Source organism: Microtus ochrogaster, linkage group LG9 (genome assembly GCF_000317375.1).
Source record: "Microtus ochrogaster isolate Prairie Vole_2 linkage group LG9, MicOch1.0, whole genome shotgun sequence".
Taxonomy (NCBI): Eukaryota; Metazoa; Chordata; class Mammalia; order Rodentia; family Cricetidae; genus Microtus; species Microtus ochrogaster.
The window spans coordinates 28150503-28163553 of NC_022034.1; the positions used below are offsets into that span (position 1 = coordinate 28150503).

The 13051-nt window shown below is 44.4% G+C and overlaps 1 protein-coding gene across 1 annotated transcript in view; it reads right to left on the minus strand.

The window, feature by feature from the left end:
- Afg1l (AFG1 like ATPase) overlaps positions 1-13051 on the minus strand; it is a 149074-nt gene that overhangs the window by 120270 nt on the left and 15753 nt on the right. The gene's annotated exons all lie outside the window — the stretch shown is intronic.

Here is a 13051-nt window from a genome sequence, read left to right on the forward strand (position 1 = left end):
AATTCAGTGCCCTCCAGCTAGGCACCTACAAACACACAGTGGGAATAAACTAATGCAGGCAATCCATACCTGCACATAAATAAAAAACAATAAATCAATCCTTTTGCTTTTAATAACATCTTTTACAAAAGAATCCCATTAATGGTGTGTCTTATGTTATCAGCTTCAGGTCAGGGATGGTGGCCACACAGATGGCGCAAGTAGAAGACTGAATTTCCAGCCCCTTGGACAGAACTCTGAGGCGGGCAGCAGGACTAGAGGCTGATTTCATAAGTAAAGAGACCTGAGCGCTTCTCGCTATGTGCCGAGAGGGTGATGTTGCTGCCTCGTGTTCTCTTCCTTTACACTTCCCAGGGATGGACCTTCATGATAAATGAGTCAAGAGCCTGAGTTATGTGAGCTCAAGCCCGAGGCGGGAAAGGTTAAAGAAGTCCTTGAACCTATAGCTTGCCAGGCAGAAGTATGGGGGACCAGAGCACCCATTTGTGATTGGCATATGAAGGGAAGCCACTTGATTTTCACTTGGGCATCTGATCTTCATTCCCAGTAGACGATGTCAGCATTGAATTGATTCTTGAAGTTGTAGTTGATATCAAAAGCTTTTAGAAGTTGGACAGTGGTAACGCACACCTTTAATCCCAGCCCTCAGGAGGCAGAGGCAGAGACAGGTAATCTCTGAGTTTGAGGACAGCCTGGTTTACAGAGAGAGTTTCAGGACAGCCAGAGATACACAGAAAAACCCTGTCTCAAAAAAGGGGGGAGGGGCTGGAGTCAGTGGTTAAGAGCACTGACTGCTCTTCCAGAGGACCTGGGTTCAATTCCCAGCAACCACATGGGAGCTCACAACTGTCTGAAGATCCAGTTCCAGGGGATCTGAAACCTTCATACCAATGCACATAAAATAAAAGTTAAATAAACCATAAAAAATGTTTTAAAAAAAGTTTCAGAATCTCATAATCAAAGAAAAATACTCTTTTTAGTCTCATAATTTTCTGGAGCTTAACTAACTAGGAAAGCCCAGAGCAACACTGCTTTCTTCCCTCTGTCCTACAATCTTTTTCCTTATACTCGATGCTGCATCCATTCCTTCCTCCCCTTCCTCACACGCCACCCTTCCTGGGGCTCTTACTATCTCCTGCTTGGTTGTGGCAGTTATCCCCCTGCCTCTGGTTACCTTACCATCATCACTACCTGGAATACCTTCCACCAACGCAAATGTGACCCCATCAACATTCTGTTTGTGCCAACAGACAAAACTGCAACCTATCCAGTGCCCTTAACTGGCTCTCTGCAATTCTAGAATCAAGGAACACAGCGTTCCATAAACTTCAGTCTGTTCCAGTGGGCTGGGCAGAGGAGGTTGTTCCATAAAGTGCAGAAGCCAGAAACAAAACCAAAAGCAACCTGCTGTAAGCTTTGACATTCTGTTCACTGAGTGATTTTCATAGTGCCAACTTTGTTACATACAAAATCTTCCACTCAATTTAGGCCTAGCAAGATAGCTTAGTGGGTAAAGGCACTGGTGACCTGAGTCTGCTCCCTAGGACCCTTAGAAAAGTGGAAGGTGAATTGCCCTCTGACCTCCATATACACACCATGGCATGTACAGGCCCATGCATGTTTATCATACACACATACAATAATAAAGTTTAAAATTCTCAATTTATTAAAGAAAGGTGGGAAGAAAGAAGCACACCTATATCCATGTAACTCCCATTTCACATCAGCCCCCTGGCCATGTCCTGCCTTCTAAGATCACACTGAGAACCAACAGCATGCAATGGTTAACACAAGAGGCCTAAGGATGCTATGCATGGAAATGCCTGTTTGCAAGACTGGTTCTTGACAATAGTCAAGTGACTGTGTGTGGGGGTAGAGTTGGGGTGTGTGTGATCATTGCAGCCAAAAAAGTAAAGAGTGATGCTCTACAAACAATGTTGTGAAGGCGTAAGTCACAAACAATGCCACAGCAGTTTGGAATTATGATTAATAGGGTGGTACCTATATGACCATAGCCATAGAACCTTATGCTGGACCAGCAAGATGGCTCACCTGGCAAAAGCACTTGCTACTGATCCTGATGATGGGTACTTGATCCCTAGAAGAGCATAGTGGAAGGAGAGAGAACCCACTTTCACAGGCTGTCTTCTGACCTCCACAAGTGTCTAGAACTCACTCTGCAGACCAGCGTGGCCTTGAACTCACAGAACTCCACCCGCCTCTGTTCCCTGGAACTGGATCAAAAGTGTGCATCACCACCCCTTACTAGGTATTTTCGAATCTTCTGTCTTTTTAAGTTTCCAGATACCCTTAGTTCTCTTTAACAACCACTGTGCTGGGGGTAAAAACAAACAAACAAAAACAAAAAACGTAGGCTGCTGCAGGCAGCTTCCTGAGCTGTCTGTCTCTTGCTCCTTCCACCTCCACCAGTCAGCCAACCTCACTGCCAAAGTACTTTGAGAATTTTCTAGAATTATTTTGTATCTAGTTCTTCCAGGACTCAGGAGAAAAAAAGTATCCAACTAAGGAATATGAAGCCCTCTGGACAAATGAAACATTTAAAGAAGGAAGAACCATCTAGAGAAAATGTCCCAAGAAAAAGAGTAAAGTGACCTAACGAAATGGCACATTTCTAACAGGATAAAATTTCATAAATCTTCCAAAACGTTTGTTTCTGCTGTTCTCTACAGATATATAAGCTTTCTGCAGTAAACCATGACTATTTCTACAGTGATCTTTGAGGTCTCCAGGATGATGAGGACTTGCACCAACAAACCACCTGGACTGCAATAATGCCATTAAGATGACAACCATCACCCAAAAGTCAGCTTCTGACTACAAACTGCTCAGGACATCATCAAAGCTGTTAGCTAAGATGGTCCAGCCTCATAACTACTCCAGCCAGGGCTTCAAATAAGCCCTGCACTTTCCCATCACATCGAGACCAGACAACGGCTAGTTCTCCCAGAACTTGACCATTATCTCAATTTTCTCAGGGTTTCCTAAAGATGCCATCACCCCCAGACAACAGGAGGTAATTTTAAGAACACAATGCCCATATTCCCAAGAGGTAGGGTGGGTGGTTTGGGATCAGTCAGTGGTTATCATCATTTAGAGTTTGGTTGCCTGCTGTTATTGATCATGGTCAGGGAAGAAACTAAACAAAGAAGACTAGATTCAGGAATCTTGTTCTGTAAAGAAAAAAGGGGGATATAGAAATGATAGGATAAAATGGTAGGTTATTGAATCTACTTTTAAACTAAAAGAGCAACTACTAGTCTTAAATATTTTATATTGGTATGTTTTTTGTATATATATACAAATTTAAGGTTATTTTTGTTATTCTTACCTGACAATTGCTCTTATTGTATATAGTTTTACTACATTAGAGTTAAAACCTTTCCTTTTTTACTTAGGCAAAAAAAAGGGGGGGGGGAATATTGCAGGCGATTTGATCTCACTGACACTCTGAGACCGCTGCCAGTAAAGTTTAACCTTAAATCAGGGGCACAGTTAGAGACTGGCTGACCAGAATTAGCCATGGAGGTTTTGGAGGACCCAGGATACATATAGAGAGACAGGAAACAGTAGAGAAGAGCTTAGAAAGATTTGCAGCCCTTTAGCATTGGGGAAGAAGAGAGAGGAAGTCACTGATCAATTCTTGGATCAATCAGGCCCCTCCCCCCAAAAAACAACCCCTGTACCATCTCATCAGCTTTCCCTCTCTAATTCCTACTAGTATTTTCCTTTCTGTTTGTTTGTTTTGAGACAGGGTCTCACTATGTAGCATAGCCCATCCTCCAGCTCACAGTCCCCCTCCTTTCTCTGTCTTCTAGACTCTGGGATTATCAGTGTGTGACCACACCAAGTTTTCTGTCCCTCAACTCCCATCTATTTTAAAAAGCATCAAAAATAACAACAAAGCATCCTGAGCCCCATTGTTGTGGGACATATGCCCTCCTCCCTTCCTGTCACAGCCACTGGTCACATCCTGCTCACTCCGGGCCTGTGCTGGCAGACCTTCAAGAGATGGCTTCTGACAAGGCCCCCAGAGCACATCATCACCTAATTCAGCAGCCACCTAGGCTCATCTATCTCCATTTACATTTGTAAACTATTTCCCTTCTAAAGGCTGAGTATAGGGAAGCCCAGAGACAGAGCACCCAGCTCCCGAAAGCTTAGCATCTTTTACTGCTTTTATTATTACTTGCCATTATTATTATTATTATTATTATTATTATTATTATTATTATTATCTTTACTTCATGTGTATACATTCTCCTTTTATCAAAAGAGAAAGTGAAGGTGAACTAAGGAAGAGGCATTTGCTCAGCCAGTCAACAGATTCGCTCTTCAAGATGCTCAAGGCTGCGATGGGCCAGCTTAGCCCTGGAGAGCAGCTGTATAAACTGAAATACAAAAGGCTCCTCCAAAGCTGCACTAAATTAAGTCTGTTACTACACCAGTATACACAAATTATGTGATGTCGCTACCATATTATTTTGATTTGTATTAATTTGTCTTATTGTACTACAAATGGACAGTGGGGAAATGCCATTCTGAAGTTCCATGCACTAATTTACAGACAAAAATGGAAGACTTTTAGCAGCTCAAAAAAGTCTGTGTTGCTCTAACACCTCACTGCTGTATCTCCTGTCACCACTTTCTGCAAACCAAGCTTCTGGAAGACTACACTCCATGGCTCACTGGCTGTACAATTTAGTCGGAGTGGGTGCAGTGTGCATGCCTGTCATCACAGCTACATGTTGGGCGAGGGTGGTGCACAAACAGAGAAGTGATTAAAACTAGGGTACCACTGAAGGCCAAGTAAACTGCCAGAGACCACACATTTAACAGCAGCACCCACAACCACTAACCTTTACTGACTATAAACCAACTCACTTGATCTTCACAGCCACTCTGTGAGGTAGAGGCATTGTCCCAGCTTCAAACATAAGGAACCTTCTGGGTTGCTCACACTTGAGGGGTTCAAGGACAGCCTTGGCTATATAGCGAGCACAATCTAACCTGGACTACATAAACCCTTGTCTCAAAAGAAAACAACTGAGGAAACTGACGCACAGAGAGGCCTAGTAGCTGGTCCACATTCCCAGAGTAGGAAGTGGCATGGCCAGGACCTGCACCCAGGAGTCCAGAGGGAGGAGTGACACTAGGGGAGGAGCTTGGCTCTGGGGTAAGCTTTGTCTTTCTAGCCTGCTCAGAAAACAATCTGGGCTCTCAATCATTTCCCTGTCATTTCTCCCTGGCAGACAGCCTATGGTCACCTCCCTCGGTGACGCTCAGTGACGTCTGCTTCTGCTGTCTCCCCCAGATCTCTTTAAACGGAGTCCAGGACAGGGATTCGTTCTCTTCTGCCTTCACTATTTTCCTATGAAGTCAGGACACCTGGACTGCTATGGCAACTCAAGAACATGAAAGGAAACATGGAAGCTGCCACATACATGACGATCAAAATCTTTACATATGCCATGCAGCGTGGTTGGCACTGTTTCCACAAGCTGGCGTGAACAACAAAGGATTCGCCGGGCCTATGAATAGTGAGAAGGTTTTTATAGGGTTCATTATCACTACAGATTCAGAACCTTAGACAAGAAAATCAAATAGGGGGCTGGAGAGATGACTTAGTGGTTAAAAGCACTGGCTGCTCTTCCAAAGGACCCAGCGCGCACACACACACACACACACACACACACACACACACACACACACACACACAGCAGCTCACAGCCGTCTCTAACATAGGAAATGCAGTTCTCTCTTCCCACCTCCCACAGGGTGCAAGCATACACTTGGTGCACAGACATGAATGCAGATAAACCATTCATAGACATACAAACACATAAATAAAATTTAAAATACCAACAACAAAGAAAATAAGCATCTTCCCTTCAAGAAATGTCAGAAATTTGTTCCAACCTTCAGGTTTTAGCTAGTGAATACTGACAGCCCCAGTTACTTGGAAACGTAAAGCAGGGGTACTACTTGAGTTCAGGAGTTCGGGGGCCAGCCCAGGCAACATGAAGAGACCCCCCCCCATCTCAACAAAGGAAAGGCGGGAGGGAGGAAGAGAAAGAGAGAAAAGAGAAAAAAAGGAAGAGAGAGAGGAGAGAGCTGAAATGTTAAGACCCTCCTTCCACCCTCTCTCCTCTCTGTGCATGGACGTCCTGGCAGATGCCCTCAGTAGGCCTTGCTCCAGAGTCATCAATGGATTCCTAACTTTGGTGATGAAGCATAGTGACACTGGAGAATTTAAAATCAATAATGATCTGAGAGCTGGGAAAATTGTGGATTTTGCATGTAAGTTGATAAAGCTTGAAGTGTTGTGAGCCCTAGATTTGATGTACAGCCCAAAGACCTGAGAAAAATGGCAGAATAATCTCCTATCGTGCCAGTTTGGCTTCACTGGACTAACAACCTCAACTGGCATCATGGACCACAAGGAAACAGACAAAAACACACATGTCTTAGTTAGTGTCCTATTGCTGTGAAGAGACACCATGGCCATAGCAACTCTTTTTTGGTTTTGTTTTGTTTTGTTTTTTTGAGACAGGGTTTCTCTGTGGGCTTGAGACCTGCTCTGGAAATCACTCTGTGGACCAGGCTGGCCTCAAATTCACAGAGATCCACCTTCCTCTGTCTCCCAAGTACTGGAGTTAAAGGCATGTGCCACCACTGCCTTTAAGTTGCACCATGGCAACTCTTATAAAGGAAAAATTTCACTGGTTCTGGCTTACAGCTCAGAGGTTTAGCTCGTTATCATCACAGTGGGAAGCAAGGCAGCACAGAGGCGGCAGACATGGCGCTGGAGAAGAAGCTGAGAGTTCTACATCTGGATCCACAGGCAGCAGGAAGAGAGAGAGAGGAGCATTGATCCTGGCTTGAGAGTTTGAAACCCCAAAGCCCACCCCCAGTGACACACTTCCTCCTACAAGGCCACACCCACAATCCCTGTCTGGTAGCGTCACTCCCTAATGACCAAGCATCCAAATATGAGCCTATAGGGGCCATTCCTATTCAAACCACACAACACAGAAGAGAAGATCCTGGGACTGACAGGTATCTAAAACCCCAGCTTCAAAAGTTAAGGCTACCCAAAGTCAGAGACAAAGTTCAAGGCCAGTTGGGCTACACAGTGAGACCCCTCCCCTTCCAAACACCCTGAAGAAACAAGAAACCAACAGGTTATAAGAGGTGAACACATACAGCATGAAAGCTACAAGCTCTGTGTTCATTTGACCAGCCTCAGGCTTTCTTCCCACAGTGTGGACTCCATGCCAGGCACCTTGAAGAACAGGCTACACGACAAGAGACTCAGTCTTAAAGAATCAGCATTCGGAGTCACATTAAAACTCACAGTTGGAGCCACTGGTCGGTGGCACAAAGTGTGCTTGCACAATGTCCTGGTCTTGATCCCCACAGCAGAAAAAAAAATTAAAATATTTTTTAGCTGGGCGGTGGTGGCGCACGCCTTTAATCCCCACACTCAGGAGGCAGAGTTTGAGGTCAGCCTAGTCTACAGAATAAGTTCCAGGACAGTCAGAACTGTTCCATAGAGAAACGCTGTCTCAAAAAACAAAACAAAGCAAAATTTTAAATATTTTTTTAAGAAATGAGTTAAGCAATTCTGAAAGGTGAAAGAAAGCTAGCATTCATAATAACTAACTAAAACCACAAGACAGTGTTTTCTTATTGCCTGACTTCTCAAAACAAATAAAAACAACAGAATTGAGGGAGATGGTTTTTCCTCACACGAGAAAACTAAAACAACTGAAAGGTCTGGAAAGCAGAAGCCCAGCCGGGAGGCAGAACTGAGTGTGGGAAGCCCCGCACGTGTCACCTCTTTAAAGCCTCCCATACTACAGACGACAGACGGCTCCTATCTGTCACAGCCAGGCAACCGAGGTTCAAGCACAAGTCTCACTGGGCCCCTCCTTAAGTTTCTTGGTCAATCAGCACCTGGCTTTCTCTGTCTCCTCCAGCAGGGCAGGGCCATAGCTCATCATCACCACTGACCAAACCCCTTCCAGCAGGGCAGGGCTATAGCTCATCATCACCGCTGACCAAACCCCTTCCAGCCCACCAGAGCAGCTCTGTCAGCTAAAGTATGGAGTCAAAGGGTCAGAGAGAAACAGCTCATGGGACTATACTAGCCCCTGAGTTTCACACAGCTGACTTGAAAGAACTGGAGGGTAATTTGATTTATTTATATATGTATACACACACACATATTACAAACACTAGAGGAAAACACAAAGGACATAGTCCTCCTCTATGAAGCTGACACCCACCAAGTTAGGTTAGATCACAATGGCAACTCACAGTGTCAGTGGCTACAATAAATGGATGAACTTGCCGACCATAATTGTAAATGTAGCTACATTTAACTAAATGTAGTTACAGGGGCATCTAATTGTAAAAAGTTATCTGGGAGTCATGTGTGGAACAAACCTACAATCCCAACACTCAGGAGGCCGAGGCAGGGGACTGCCACAATCTTGAGACCAATATGGCTACACAGCAAGACTGTTTCAAAAACAAAACACTCATGCGGACACGGTGGCACCTTGTGGAATGTCAGCATTATTCGTGGTGGCAGAGGCAGAAGCACTGCAAATCAGAGAGCAGAGCAGCTCAGCTACCCAATTAGACCCTGACTCAAATACTTCTCAATTACCTATTAAAGAATCAAAGAAAAAAACTGTAGTGATATCTCATTCTTATTTTAATAAAGCTTGACTGAAGATCAAAGAGTAAAACTGGTCAGCCTTACAGACCAGGCAGTGGCGACACACACCTTTAATCCCAGTAGCCACGCTAGCTTGCCGTAGAAACCAGGCAGTAGTGGTACACGCCTTTAATCCCAGCTCTAGAGAGGAAACAGCTCTCATACAGTCTCATTCTGAGGTTCCTGAGATTCTGAGGCAGGGTCGCCATTTCAGACAGAGGTAGAGGTAAGAGCCAACGGCTGGCTGTTTTGCTTTTCTGACCTTTAGGTTGAACCCCAATATCTGTCTCAAGGTTTTTATTTTATTTTTTTTATTTTTATTTATTATGTACACAATATTCTGTCTGCATGTATGCCTGCAGGCCAGAAGAGGGCACCAGACCCCATTACAGATGGTTGTGAGCCACCATGTGGTTGCTGGGAATTGAACTCAGAACCTTTGGAAGAACAGGCAATGCTCTTAACCACTGAGCCATCTCTCCAGCCCCCCTCGAGGTTTTTATTAATGTGCTACAAAAAAACCATCAGAAGAATGTATTTAAGCGGTAAACAGCTAGAGAAATGAAGTGTCTAGGGTACAAAGCTCTGTGATCAGAGTTGCAAATACAAACCAGGCTGAGCTAGATGTGAACTATAACTCCGCCCAAGAGACTGACTGACAGTACCCTCAGAAAACACAAACTTGAACAAAGACTCTAAGGAAACACTGGTCTGCAGCAAGGGGAAGGAGAGAGGTTGTGAGATCACAGAGCCAAAGAGAGCAGCTGAGGTCAGGAAGTTACAGAAGGAGAGCGAGGAAGTGATACTTCCATTGAGATCAAAGGGACAAAGGAATTCAGCCAGGGGAAGGAAGGGAGGTGGCGCACTGGGAGCCAGAAGGCTCAGAAACGCAAGAGTGTGGACACAGAGTTCAGTGTAGCTCTGGAATCAAAAGGAATGAGGTGCCAGGGACTGCATAGTGAGAACTTGTCTCAGAAAAAAAAAAGCCTAATAGTATCAACCAATATTTAAGATCTATATGTAAAACATCAAAATCTTTCACAAAGGCATAAGCAAAATATGAAAACAGAAGCATATTATAGAAAGGCAACATAAAACATTATAAATCATCAATTATTTCCAATTTATTTACAAGAATAAAGATTTCCACCAAAATCCTAACCTAAACTCTTACAAAATACTGGAGGGGTTATAGAGATGGCTCCATTGGACACATGAGAACCTGAGTCAGGATCCCCAACAGCTACATAAACCCATGGAGTGGGTACAGACTGGAACCCAGCGCTGAGAAGGCAGAGCCCGCAGATCCCAAAAACTCTCTAGCCAGATGAACTCCAGGTTCAGTGAAAAACGCCTTCTCCAAACACGGTAGAAAGAAATGCATACACCCTACAGAACCTCGGGCCTCCCCTCTCTCTGGAACAGGCATCTGCGCATGCTATACAGACACTTACCACACACATAGAAGGAAGGGATAAAGAGATCCTGACAACCACATGTGGAAATAAATATGAAACACTGTAATAGAAAGAGCCATATCCCTGCACTATGGAGGCAGAGGCAGCTAAAGGATCAGGAGTTCAAGGCCATCATCAGCTGGATGTTAGAGTTCAAAGACAGTTGGGATATGTAAAAACTACCTTGACCGGCCTCTGTCTCCTCTGTCTCTCTCACACACATGTGCACATAGATGCACGTGTGCCAGATCACACATGTGAGGTCAGAGGACAACTTGTGGCAGTCAGTTCTCTCCTTCCATCACGTGAGTCCCAAGGATAACTCAGGCCACTGGGCTTGGGGACAAGCGACTTTACCCACCAAACTGGCCCAGCTCAGAACAGAAAAACATTATCACTGTTTTTTTTTCTTTTATCAATTTGTAACTACACATTTGTTATTCATTTGAAAAGCACAAGAAGGAAGGTACCATATCTGTATAAGCCACTGTTTACCAAGTACCTGCCGTGCCTAGCAGAGGCAGAATAGATACGATAAGCACACATTAACTGTTGAGTGACTGAAGTCACTTTGGGAGACAATAGGTTATTCAACAAGCAGCCTCCAGACACTGAAAAACAAAAGACTTAGTTTAGCACATACCCTACGAGACACCAACAGACTGCCAGATAATTTGTGGAAGCTAGTTTGTTCTGGAACGGGGTAGTATACAGCCCAGGCTGACTTCAAACTTACTATGTAGCTAAGGACAATCTTTAGCTGCTCATTCTCCCGCCACCATCTCCCAAGAGCTGGGATTATAAATCCACACCACCACATCCAGATTTGATGCAAATATTCTTAATTCCAAACAAACAAGGCGAATCTATGTGAGTTTTTACCTAGGAGAGGCCTGTCCTAGCCCAGCTTATGGATTGCCATGGGCACTTGCCTGTCACATCGGGCTTGCTCCGATGGAGACCACCAAAGCTGAAAGGAAAGCAGGGTTCTAGTCTAGAATGTTCTCTCTCTTCAGGTCAGAGGTTGGCAAGGTTTGTTTGCAGACCCCTAAGACAGATGGGCTGTCTAAGCCTTGAGTTTCTCAGCTGTGATACAATGATACAAGCCTGCTGATTATGTCCCGTCCCTTGGCACCGCAAGGACCAGGGCTGGGGCACACAGGAAGTTCTGAGCCAAGGAGACAAAGATCTGTGCTCTGACCAAGGAGCATGTTATCTTCAGCAGGGTATAAAGGTAAGGCTCTGACTGTTCAGGGTTTTCTAACTACAACAAAAATAAACAAAGGACCTATGACTAGGCTGGGTGTTGTCATACACCTACAAACCCAGTACTCCACAGGTTAAGGTCACAGGTTCTGAAATTTGAAAACAGCGAGGGCCACAGGACAAGACCCTACAAGAAGTAGAGAGAAAGAAGGGGGCTGGGGGTAGAGTTAGAACAAAGTAACAGAAAAAAAAATGGGAGAAACCTTAAAAACTCCTGTCACAAATAATGAAAGAGCCTATTTAAGTGTCTAGTAAGTGTATGCAAAGGTGCTCAGCGTCAATCATAAGAACTGAACTCCCCAGGGAAAAGGCCGCACCACTACACAGAATTCTGCAAAGCTGGTGGCGGGTTAGTGGCTGTGGGAGCTGGAGGGCTGCCGCTCCAGAGCCGGCTTATCCTGGGTTATCTCTAGTTCCCTTAGTATCATCACGGCTCCTCAGTGTCTGACCTGCCCTCCTTATGACGACCAGGCAAACCTTTGGAACGTATTAACAGACCACTAGCCTTCACCAAGCCAGAAGCCAAGAATGGCCTCAGTTCTCCTCTTTGCTGTAGCCAGCCTACTGCCATGCTTTGAGTGAGGCCACAGGCTCATATATTTGAATGCTTGGTTCCAGTTGGAAGAAACAGTTGGGAACATTAGGTGTGGCCTAAGGGTAGACTTTGAGGTTTCAAAAGCCCACAGCGTTCCCAGACAGTGTCTCTGTATCTATATCTGTCTCCGTCTATGCCTCTTTCTCTCTCATGCTTGTGACCCAAGATCTACATTCTCAGCTGCCACTCAGAGCCATGCCTGCCTGCCTAAAACCAAAGGCTCTCTTTTATAAGTTGCATGATCACAGTGTTTTGTCACAGCAGGCAAAAAATCACCTGGAAATTATGTGATTATAAAATGTCAGATGTTGAGAAGGTACAGGCTAAATTCCAAATAAAATCAAGGATCTGTTGTGTCCAGTACTTTCAAATACCAACATATTTGAAGAGCATCTTAATTTACCTACAACTTTCTTCTGTAATTATAAAAACATCATGGAACCATCGCCACATTGGAACATGGTATTTGATGCCATTTGAATCCATGTTCCTGGGCCATCAATACTCATACTGGGCTCCAGAAGAAACTATTTCTTACTTTGAAGTGAGAGCTGTGTTTTCCATCAACACTAATCATCAGGGGAAAGACAAACAAAATATATAATAAATATTGGAACATATTTACTAAAGTGGCTAAAATACTTTTAGAAATACTGTAAAGATGTGTGGACTAAAATCTCACATACGCTAGTGAAAACATGACTTGAGAAGCTAGGAGTGCTAGCCCACACATGCAATTCAGTGCTCAGGTGACTGAGGCAGGAGGATTGAAAGCTGTACACTTCTGACCCTAGAACTTGGGAGGTGGAAGCAGGTAGATTAGGAGTTTAAGTTCAGCCTCAACTACAAAGTAGGGGGGAGGCATTTGTAGGCACACCTAGGCTGGTTCCCGGTCCTAGCTACTGATAAGGCTAGGGAGGAGAATTATTTGAGTCCTTAAGTTTGAGATCTGCCTAAGAGACACACAGGAGACTCTGTCCCAAAAAA